This window comes from Balaenoptera physalus (assembly GCF_965194825.1).
Source record: "Balaenoptera physalus genome assembly, chromosome: 9".
NCBI lineage: Eukaryota > Metazoa > Chordata > Mammalia > Artiodactyla > Balaenopteridae > Balaenoptera > Balaenoptera physalus.
In genome coordinates, this window is record NC_138888.1 from 96,701,694 (window position 1) to 96,712,044 (window position 10,351).

The 10,351-nt window shown below is 39.9% G+C and overlaps 1 protein-coding gene across 2 annotated transcripts in view; it reads left to right on the plus strand.

The window, feature by feature from the left end:
- FILIP1 (filamin A interacting protein 1) overlaps positions 1-10,351 on the plus strand; it is a 213,157-nt gene that overhangs the window by 195,272 nt on the left and 7,534 nt on the right. The window lies entirely within an intron of this gene.

Genomic DNA, 10,351 nt, shown 5'->3' on the forward strand with positions numbered 1-10,351 from the left:
AAACAGAGTTTTACTTACTTGTGTGAGTGTGTATTGTAAAGATTTTGGAATTTTAGAACCGTTAATGTCAGACTCATGCTCTATTCAAGTGTGCAACGGATTTAAATTGTGGAGCAGTTTGAATAGAGCTGCCAAATGGCCCTTTATAGCTCAAGAGAGGTTGTAATGGATAGAAAATAGCGGACAGTAAATTTTGATACATTGTTGCCAAGAAATAAAATGACATCATGCATAGCTTAATTGAATTGAAACATTTTCACAGTCAAGTGTGGACTTTACTTTGCAAATATAGAACCAGTTCATGATTGTGTGTGTGTGTGTGTGTGTGTGTGTGTGTGTGTGTGGTGTGGTGAAGTGCATTATTATTCCCTGTGTTTGTATCATTGTTAATTTTAAGCATGTTTTCATAAGCATGAAGAGTGTGTGAATGCAAAATGCCAGTGTCCGTGAGAAGATTAAACGTGTTGACGTGGACATGGTGCTTGGTAGTCAAATAACCACAAATGAGCTCAAGGCTGATAACCCCCAGCTTAGCATCTGAGGTCTCAGGTAGGCAGCACCTTTGTCGAAATCTTTGAGGCAAGTGGGTGAACTTTACAAATAACACAGTGAGTATTAAGTTACAGGTTGCTATTTTCTACTTCTAAATTGTGAGGGTTCCAGAATCATTTGAATAGTCCCTGCTCCTGATATTTGGTAAAAGGTAGATTTTTTTTTAAAGATATATGATTGCTTTTTAGCCCAGGAGTCATCGTGCTTCATGGTATAGAGACTGTCCTCTGAGTTCTTTCCACACTGTTCTTCCGGCCCCTTGTAGAACTGGGGCTCAAATTGCGGATGAAGGAGATAGACCCCTCACAATATTCACATTTACTTAATCAGATCACTGTTGCCTACAGCTCAGTTCTCAGCAAATGTATTTTAAAATATTGAGCAACTATGGGAGACATGCCCTAATAATGGAATTTCAAGGCAGAAGGAGAGGGAGACTGAGAAAAAAAGACTTTATGACATACGATTTTTGAACAAGTTTAAACAAGAGATCTTGCCATTTCGAATACTGACTCGTGTTTTTTTGACAGGGAATTTCCCCCCTTTTGTAAAGTGGACATGATCCCTTTCAGAAACAAGGACGCTCCACTGTTTTTCAAATGCCTCCCTGGCATTTAGGCTATTTAGTGTTACTGTACATGCTGTATTTGAGCAAACGGAGGTGTCAGGAGAAAGAAACACTGTGTTCTGTTTTATACTACCTGCCATTCTTCAGTGACCCTTATCCCAATCAAGTGTCACTGCTACTGTTTTGCTTTTTTACCTGCTCACACCATGCTTATGTCGGTTCTGCCCGGAAGCTCATTCCATCTGCAGGGAGAGGCTGTAAGGGCTTAACCGTGAGCGGACAGTATGTTTATACATAATCTGGATCTTGGAATACAGCCACCTGCAAAGGACAACCGCTAAGAAGACTTGGCGGCACGACAGATATTCGCTTTTCAGAAATGATAGAGTGCAACTGCCGTGGCAGTTTTCCTTTGTAATTTTAGAACCAACTCCACATTTATTGGCTAGCTTTGTTTTCAACTGCATATTAGAAATGAAATCCACCGGGGATTGGAGATGGAGGATTCCATGCACTCCGTCTCCGGCTTCTATGTGTGAGTATAATGCTTCTAGGATGCAGTTTCATGTGCTTTTGTAAGAGTGAATGGGATGAAAAAGTTAGAGTCTTTTCCCTGTCCTGAAACATAGTACTGTGTAGTGAAATAGCAGGGGTGTCACTAGGGCAGCTAGGAACAGCTGCTGTCAGGTCCCGTCCTGGGGAGGGAGGGGTGCCGTTTCCACAGATTTCAGTGTGACGGCTCCCTCTGGGGACATGCAGGGCCCCATCCACACAGCTACAGAGGCAGCCCTGGTCTTACCCTCCTGAGAATAATTTTTGTGGGTTGGCTGTTTCCACATACTACGATGGTGGCCATATACTATGCATGGTACCAGAAACATTCCAAGATGGGACACGGCCCAAAAGGTATTTATCATTTCTTGAAAATGACTATCCTGTCTAGGTCACCTGCTTAAACAGAGTCATTCAGTTTCTACTGGCATCTTTATTATATTTTCATTGAGGACAGGTGAACGGGGAGCATTTGGGCTGTCTGGAGATTTTAGGGTATTCGTTAAGGGTAGGGTGTTACCAGATCTCTTAGTTGAATGTCTTTAAGAAAGAAGTGAAGACATAGCTTTGATGTGCAGTGTGGGAAGAGTATAATTTCAGGGAAACAAAAACCTGTCCAAGAATGTGAGATGCACAAAGATTTGAATTTCTCATTCCTTTCATAGATTTGGAATACTGGGGAGAGAGCAAGACTTTCCTGGTTGGGAAAACCCCAGGGATATTAGATGAGAAGGGCACGTTTATGTGGGCGGCAGGAGGGCAGAGAGAGAGAGAGCAAGAGGTAACAGGATGAGCACGGAGGGGGCTTCCCAGTAAACAGGAATGCATTATTCCCAAACCTCCCCAACCCAGCCGATGGTCAGTGCTTCCCCCCTACTTCCTCCTCCAGTCTCATCCTTGGTTATCTCCTCACCCTCTGCTCTTTCAACTTCTCCTTTTCACCTGTTACCTCCACATAGCATGTAAATATGCTCTGGCCTCTTCCGTTTCAGCACAGTTTTTCCTTCAGCCATGCAGTCCTCTATAGCTACTGCCCTGACCCCCTTCCCTGCCTGCCCGGTGGAGCCACTGACACAACGCTCGGCCTTTTCTGCCTCCACTTCCACTGTTCCCGTTGATTCTTTAATTATTCTTTACTTTTGTGAAAGTAACTCATACACAGTTAAAATACAAGCCAGTGCTAAAAGACAATGAAAACAGCTGTTCCTCACCTCACCCCCCCCTTTCCAAACTCAGCTCTACTCCCTAGAGAAAATTATTTCTCACTCTAAATTGATAAATTTTGGATATCTTTTTCTTCCCATTATTGTTTTGATGTTTGAGAATTTAGTCCTCTTACATGTCTCTTCCCTTCCCTTTTCCCCATCCTCACAATATGATTGCATCACACATTTTTTGATACATCAGCAGCCAGCAGCCAGCATGTTTCATGTTCATATGTTTACAATGTAAGTTTAAATATTGTTCCCTGCTGAGCCAAGTAGTCTACTATGATTATGTTTCCTTCCTCTTACCGTGTTCCCCCTTCAAAAGAATAATTGCTTTAATTTTTCATCTGCTTGCTTTTCTATGTATCTGTATTTTTTCCAAATGCTCCAATAGATCTACCAAACACCTATGAGTAATTTTTCCAAACACTTAAGCACATCAGTTTCATATTTTTCCCTGGAAGCCTTACTAGTTCAACCCTCTGCTTCCCTACTTAGTCTGGAATGGTGGTCCTTTACACCTGCTGTTCAGCTGTTGTCCTATTGCCTACATTGAATCCTCTGTTTCCTGGAGTTCTTATCTTCTACTTCTTTTGCTTACCTGTTTGTCTGTCTGCCTATCTATCTATCTACCTATCTATCTATCTATCTATCACCTATCTATCTATCTATCTATCGAAGCTCATCTTCCAGTAGTTTCTATGGAGAAAAATCCTCCAGTAACCTTCCTGAGGCAGGCTACCTGCATTCTGGGAACAGATCAGGGAGATGAAGTGGGGAATCTCACAGTTTAGGCACTCCCTTGCATTCAGCCCATTTTGTATGTAGGTCCAGAACTTGTTAGGTCAGTGTTTTCAGGGAATAAACCCCGGATCTCTGTAAGGGTGAAAGTAGGGTGAGGCTATGCTCCTCTCCCTCTGTGCCTGAGACATCTAATCTCCTTCTGATTCCTTGAACTTCTCTGACTGCCCTGCCTCAGTCTCCCTTGCTGGCTCCTTATTGTATGCATGCATTTTTTTTTTTTATTGAAGTATAGTTGATTTACAATGTTGTGTTAATTTCTGCTGTACGGCAAAGTGATTCAGTTACACATATATATACATTCTTTTTTTAATATTCTTTTCCATTATGGTTTATCACAGCATATTGAATATAGTTCCCTGCGCTCTACAGTAGGACCTTGTTGTTTATCCATTCTATATATAAAAGTTTACATCTGCTAATCCCAGCCTCCCAATCCATCCCTCCCCCAACCCCCTCCCCCTTGGCAACCACCAGTCTGTTCTCTATGTCTCTGATTCTGTTTCTGTTTCATAGATAGGTTCATTTGTGTCATATTTTAGATTCCACACATAAGTGATATCATATGGTATTTGTCTTTCTCTGTCTGACTTACTTCCCTTAGTATGATCATCTCTAGATACATCCATGCTGCTTGTGCATGCGTCTTAAGGGTTGGTTTTCTCCTCATCTTTTCAAAAGCCATTTGCCTGCACTACATGCTCATTCTGGTTACTTTATTCACTCGCATGGCTTCAGTTATCTCCCATATGCTGATGACGACCAAACCTCTATCTCCAACCACGCACTCAACGTGGCACTGTACATCTCCAACTCAGTTCGTCTCAAAGCCATTCTCAACAACAAGGAGACTCATTCAGCAAGTCTCTCATACCCCTGTCAAACCCCTGACACCTGAGGCAGCTGCACCCACATCTCCATTTTCCCCGTCACTGCCTGAGTGGAGGTTCTAACTACCTCTCATCTGGATGACTCTAATACTCTCCCAACCGATCACATAATCTCCAGCCTCAACACTTCCTGATTCATTTTTCATTTTGTTTTTCAAAGTGCAAGTTGATCATCTCACTCCTCTATGTGAAGCCCTCCCAAGCTTCCTTGTTATCCACAGCATGCAAGGCCAGCTCCCTGGTGTGGCACTCAAGGCTCTGTGATCTGGCGCCCTACCTCCCCACCCTCCCTTTCCCTCGCCTGGACCCCCACCCCCAGGCCCACAGAACGCCTTGCACAGTGGCCAGATCACCTTCCCTTGACTTGCTCAACTTGTTTCTTCTCCCTGGGTTGCCCTTCCTCCAACCTTTCCTTCTGGTGGTTCTGTCCTCTGTTCAAAATCTCTTTTAAAAACTTTGCCTCCATGAACAAGACAAGCCATTATTTCAGAATCTAAGCCGGGGTTTAAAGCCTGTCATTTTTAACATTTTTACAGCAAATGCTGTAAAAAAAAGTTGGTACTTACTGTAGAGAAAGAAAACCAACGGTCAAAGGATGGCTGGGAGTTGGAGAAGAAAGAGGTGTTCTTGCTTCCTCCTTAGTCTGCAATAGAAACCTGCGAGAATGATATGGAGGGCGCTGGCACATCATGCGTGAGAACACAGAGGGAGAGAGGGAGGAGAATTAGGGGAGATCCGGGTGCTGCCGTTCTGGACGGTGTAAGTCACTGCTGTTTCCCTCCAAAGGCACCGTGGCAGGTAATGGATGCAAAACGGCCAGTAGTCCTGGACTGGGGAGTTCTCGCCTCTGACGCTATCACACATGTGGAGAGCTAAGGGGGGCCTGGGAGCTTCCTGCGAAGCACAAACATACTTGAGTTATTTACGAACGACTCATCCTCTCTTACTCCCCCAGAGGAGCATGAAAGCACTTCAGGAAAGAACAAGTTCCAGGTGATCTGTCCTGCTCTTCAGTTTCACGAAGGACCCTCTGAAAGAGATCAGAGAGGCTTCTGTTTTAAGGGATCAAACACCACCACCCATAAGCAGGATTTAGATTGAGGATAGATATTAAGGCGAACATGGAGAGAAGGTGGATTGCTGAACAACGGACTAGATTCCTGACATAGGACTGACCAGGAGATCAGAGGAAGGCTCTGTAACCTTTGGCAAACCACCTTACCTTGGCTTATGGCTTAGCATTCAGCTATGATCTTTTATGATTCTGGCATTCCTCCTTAGAGGGATAATATGAGACGCTTCACTCTTGTTCAGTGAGCCACTTAAAAGAGTCTGCCATAATGCTTTTCCTAAGAACCAATAATTAATTGCTTATCTGGTGAAAGTAGTTTTGGCCTCTCTACTTGTGCTAATATTATGTATGTGTGATGGACAGAATTGCAAAGCCAAGGGCTGTTTAGAAATGAACTAGACTTTAGAGGCCAAGAAGATAATTATCCCTATTATTAAAGATGAAAACAAAAACAAAACAAGAAAACCCCCAACGCTTAGAGTGTCTCATTATCTTATTAATGATGAAGCCAGAGCTTCAGTTTCTCCCAGTACCTTATTCAGGATTTCATACAAGTAAACTACTTCAAGTGAGCAAAGTGTATATTCATACATAGACTAAAAATACCCGCTCAATGGGCCAAAATAATATTGCCAAAGGATTTGAGATATTGAGCTATCTACATAGAAACCCTGTGTGTCAAAGTTCTCATAACAGCAATTTGATGAACATTATCCTTATCTAAAAAACACAATGCCCTTCTCAAGTTTCACACATAATGTTATATTCCATGCTATCCTGTGACCAACCGTAGACTTAGATCAACCTAAGCTGATCTCAGCATCTAGCATCTAACACCTGTGTCTAAAAAGTAGAACCTGAGCATGCTTGGCTCAGGTACTTAGCTATTTATCCACCATTTAGTTTTTATTTATAATTAATGTTATCTATGGGATAACTAGTTCCAATTTGCTTGTATCTGGGGGAACAGTAGTCTGTGTGAGAGGTAACAATTAGCTTGCCTGAAAAAAAAGCTACCAGTCATAACTGCGATGATTGGTAACTCCTGCAACCTGGGGGGCGGGCGAAGGGAAGATTTGGCCTGATGATGGAGTGGAAAATGTTTTGTAAGGAAGCAAATAAACTCTTAGGTGGTTGAGAAACCTCAAGAGAGTTTGTATCATCTGATTCCAAAGTTTCCTGAAGCAAATGACAGAACTGATTAGCGGAAGTATTTTTAATTAGCCGAGCTGAATCCAAAAGAAGAATAAAAGTCCAAATCAACAGAGGAAGTTTATTGGATTTCCTATTTAAAACAGATGTTTTATCAGAACTCTGAATAACGTCTGAATTCACGTGATAGTAACAGGACTGAATACTGAAGCAGTTTCTTAAAATGAACCTTAAAAGTAAACAATATCTAGGCACTCCTACTTCTAAAAGGTGTAGAGAATGCAGATATTTTTGCAGGAGGATAAATGCCCCTGCAGGCAGCAAGGTCAAAGCTGGGGTTTGGTAGCTGGTGGAGAAGAAAGGCATAGCCCTAAGCCAGTGCCTTGCTCTCCAGGCAGAGCTCCTGGGAGTAGGAGCCATGGAACAGGGGAACAGGCCATATGCCAGCCAAATTGATGCAGAATCCAACAGGAAATGTTTTCTGTAACATTGGTGCGCAGTTTCCTGTGAATAAAGCAGCCCTCCTTTGCTGATGCAAAGTCCTGCTATAAATTGAACTTTTGCTCTGCTTTGTCTTTGGTATATGAATTTGGAGACTATCAAAGTGATGTGATCTCATTTACTAGAGTTGATTTTTAAAATTCAGAGCTCAAGAGTCCCCTTGAGGCTTGGCAGGGCATAAACATAGGCACTGCTCGGGAGGAAGGCACTGACTTTGCAGGGAATACATCTTTCTTACTCCACAGCCAAGGGGTTCTCCTGGGAGGAATCAGAATTCCAGTTTGTTACCAGGTTGCCCCACTGTAGCACTCAAGAGACATTCTCCCCCAGATTTCTCCCCAAATCCTGTCTTATGTATACAACTTTGGATCTCAAGTCATCTGGCTGGCCAGCAGTTTTGGGGATACCACCCAAGTAGGATAAATGAGTCATCTTTGTAAGGTCAGAAATCAAGTGTAATTAGGAATTGATAATACGTTAAACTTCCTTTCCAGGGAAGTTATCTAATAGCTAGTGTAATAAAAGAATGAATTCATTTCACAATAATATTATGAAAACAATGTATTTAATGTGTTACCTGAAGCTTCTCAAGAAAAAAAACTTCAAGATAACACTTGAGAGAAACATATAGAGGAAAAAGTGCTTTGGTCAACTGTTAATATAAAAATATATGTAAAAATCCAGTATCCCATGTACATATGCTGATTAAGATTTAGAGGGTTTTTTTCTTCTTACAGTTAGAAAAATGGAAATTGTTATTAAACATCTACACAACAGAGGGCCCCAAATTTAAATGCTTCGCTATTTTGAGTTTGCTGATAGACGTGGTAATTAACTGTGGCTTTGGTCTCAATCTTCCTCATATATTCTACAGATTACTAATGTCAGAAAAGTGGTATCTGTAAAAAGAGTAAAATTTAGATTACAGAATTACACCTGATTGTACTTAGGTCACCTTAGAGGTCTCAAATGACTTATTTGGGTCTTATTCTGAGATGAAATGAAGACAGAGTAGTAGATGGAAAAAGATTTGCTCACTGAGTTTGTAACTTCAATAAAATCTATAACTAAATCATAAAAAAAAAAAGGAAGAGACTTGGGAATTCAGTCTTTAAAAAAAAAGCGCACAAATAATGGCATTAATCCCCGAAGCATTTTTATTTTATTATTACTTTTGCTGGCAACCATGAACTCCCTATGCATCAGATAGTTTTGCTGTGTAATAAGTCACCTCAAAATTTAATACCTTAAAACAACCTTTTTTATTTCTCATAAGTTTGTGTATTGGCTGGGTGATTCTTATCTGAGTCAGTTTACAGATTTGGGGAAAACATAGATAATAAGCAAACATAGATTTAACAAATATGCTTAGTAAGTTTCAAATGATAGAGCCACTATCATATAGATCTTATCTCACTGTCTTTAGAAACAAGATGAAATGTGTCTCTATGATAGAGCCACTATCATATAGATCTTATCTCACTGTCTTTAGAAACAAGATGAAATATGACTCTATGTTATAAAATAAAATAACTTGGGCTTGTTTTACTTAAAGTAAATTTTATGTACATAAATATTAAACCCCATCTTTTATTATTGAAGTTGAATAAAATAAAATAAACTCTCTTATTTGGCATTATCAAGTATTTTTGAGATAGTCTTTTTAGTAACATAATCTGATTAATAGCATTAATATATATATCATGCATGGATTACCAGTTTGCTACCTTAAAAATAATAATAAACGTAATGGTCCAACCAAGACATTGTTTCTATGTATGTACTCTTGCCATATATATTTTCACCAAATACTAATTCTGAAAAGCTATTATTATTATTTTTCTAAATTGGAGTATAGGTGACTTACAATGTTGTGTTACTTTCTACTGTACAGCAAAGAGAATCAGTTATACATATATGTATATCCACTCTTTTTTATATTCTTTTCCCATATAGGTCATTACAGAGTATTGAGTAGAGTTCCCTGTGCTATACAGTAGGTTCTTATTAGTTATCTATTTTATATATAGTTGTGTGTATATGTCAATCCCAATCTCCCAGTTTATCCCTCCCTCCCCCCTTCACCCCTGGTAACCATAAAATTGTTTTCTACATCTGTGACTCTATTTCTGTTTCGTAAATAAATTTGTTTGTACCAGTTTTTTAGATTCCACATATAAGTGATATCATAGGATATTTGTCTTTCTCTGTCTGACTTACTTCACTCAGTATGACAGTCTCTAGGTCCATCCATGTTGCTGCAAATGGCACAACTTCGTTTTCCTTCTTATGGCTGAGTAATAGTCCATTGTATATATGTACCACATCTTCTTTATCCATTCATCTGTCAATGGACACTTAGGTTGCTTCCATGTCCTGGCTATTGTAAATAGTGCTGCAATGAACATTGGGGTGCATGTATCTTGAAAAGCCATTATTATTACGGAGACTATAAAATGCTAGGATTAGGAGAAGGCAACTCTAGGAATTTAGAGGTTTGCACACTCAAGGGGCGAGAAGAAGGTACTGTAGTAAAAAAATAATAGCCCTGCCAGGGATTTGAGAGATGATTTCTGATACCCTCATTTTGTAATGAGGAAACAAAGGCACACGCATTCTGAATTACATCTACAATAAGAACAATTCTAGATTTCACTCTTTTAAATGTATGTTTCCTATGATCCCTTAAGGGAGGAAAATGGGGAAGATAATTCTATAAAGGAGGTTTGAGACCTACGTCTTTTCCCTCTTTGAAACCTACTATAGAAATTTTTAAAAAGAAAAAGTGTTGAGTGGGAAATAACATTTTAATGTGAGACCCTGATTTTTACCTGCATAATATTTTATTTAGTGTTTTTAGTTTTTACCTGAAGGTTTTGATACAATTTTAGGCCCTGAAAAAATTTGAGGCTATAACAATTTTCCAAAGATAAAACGAGATAATGATTTTTATGGGTTTCTGGTACAGTAAAAAAATCATACCTATGTTTTAAAAGCTTTTCAAAACCTTCATAGCTAGTTATTATTAAGTACATAAAACATTTATGTATTTACT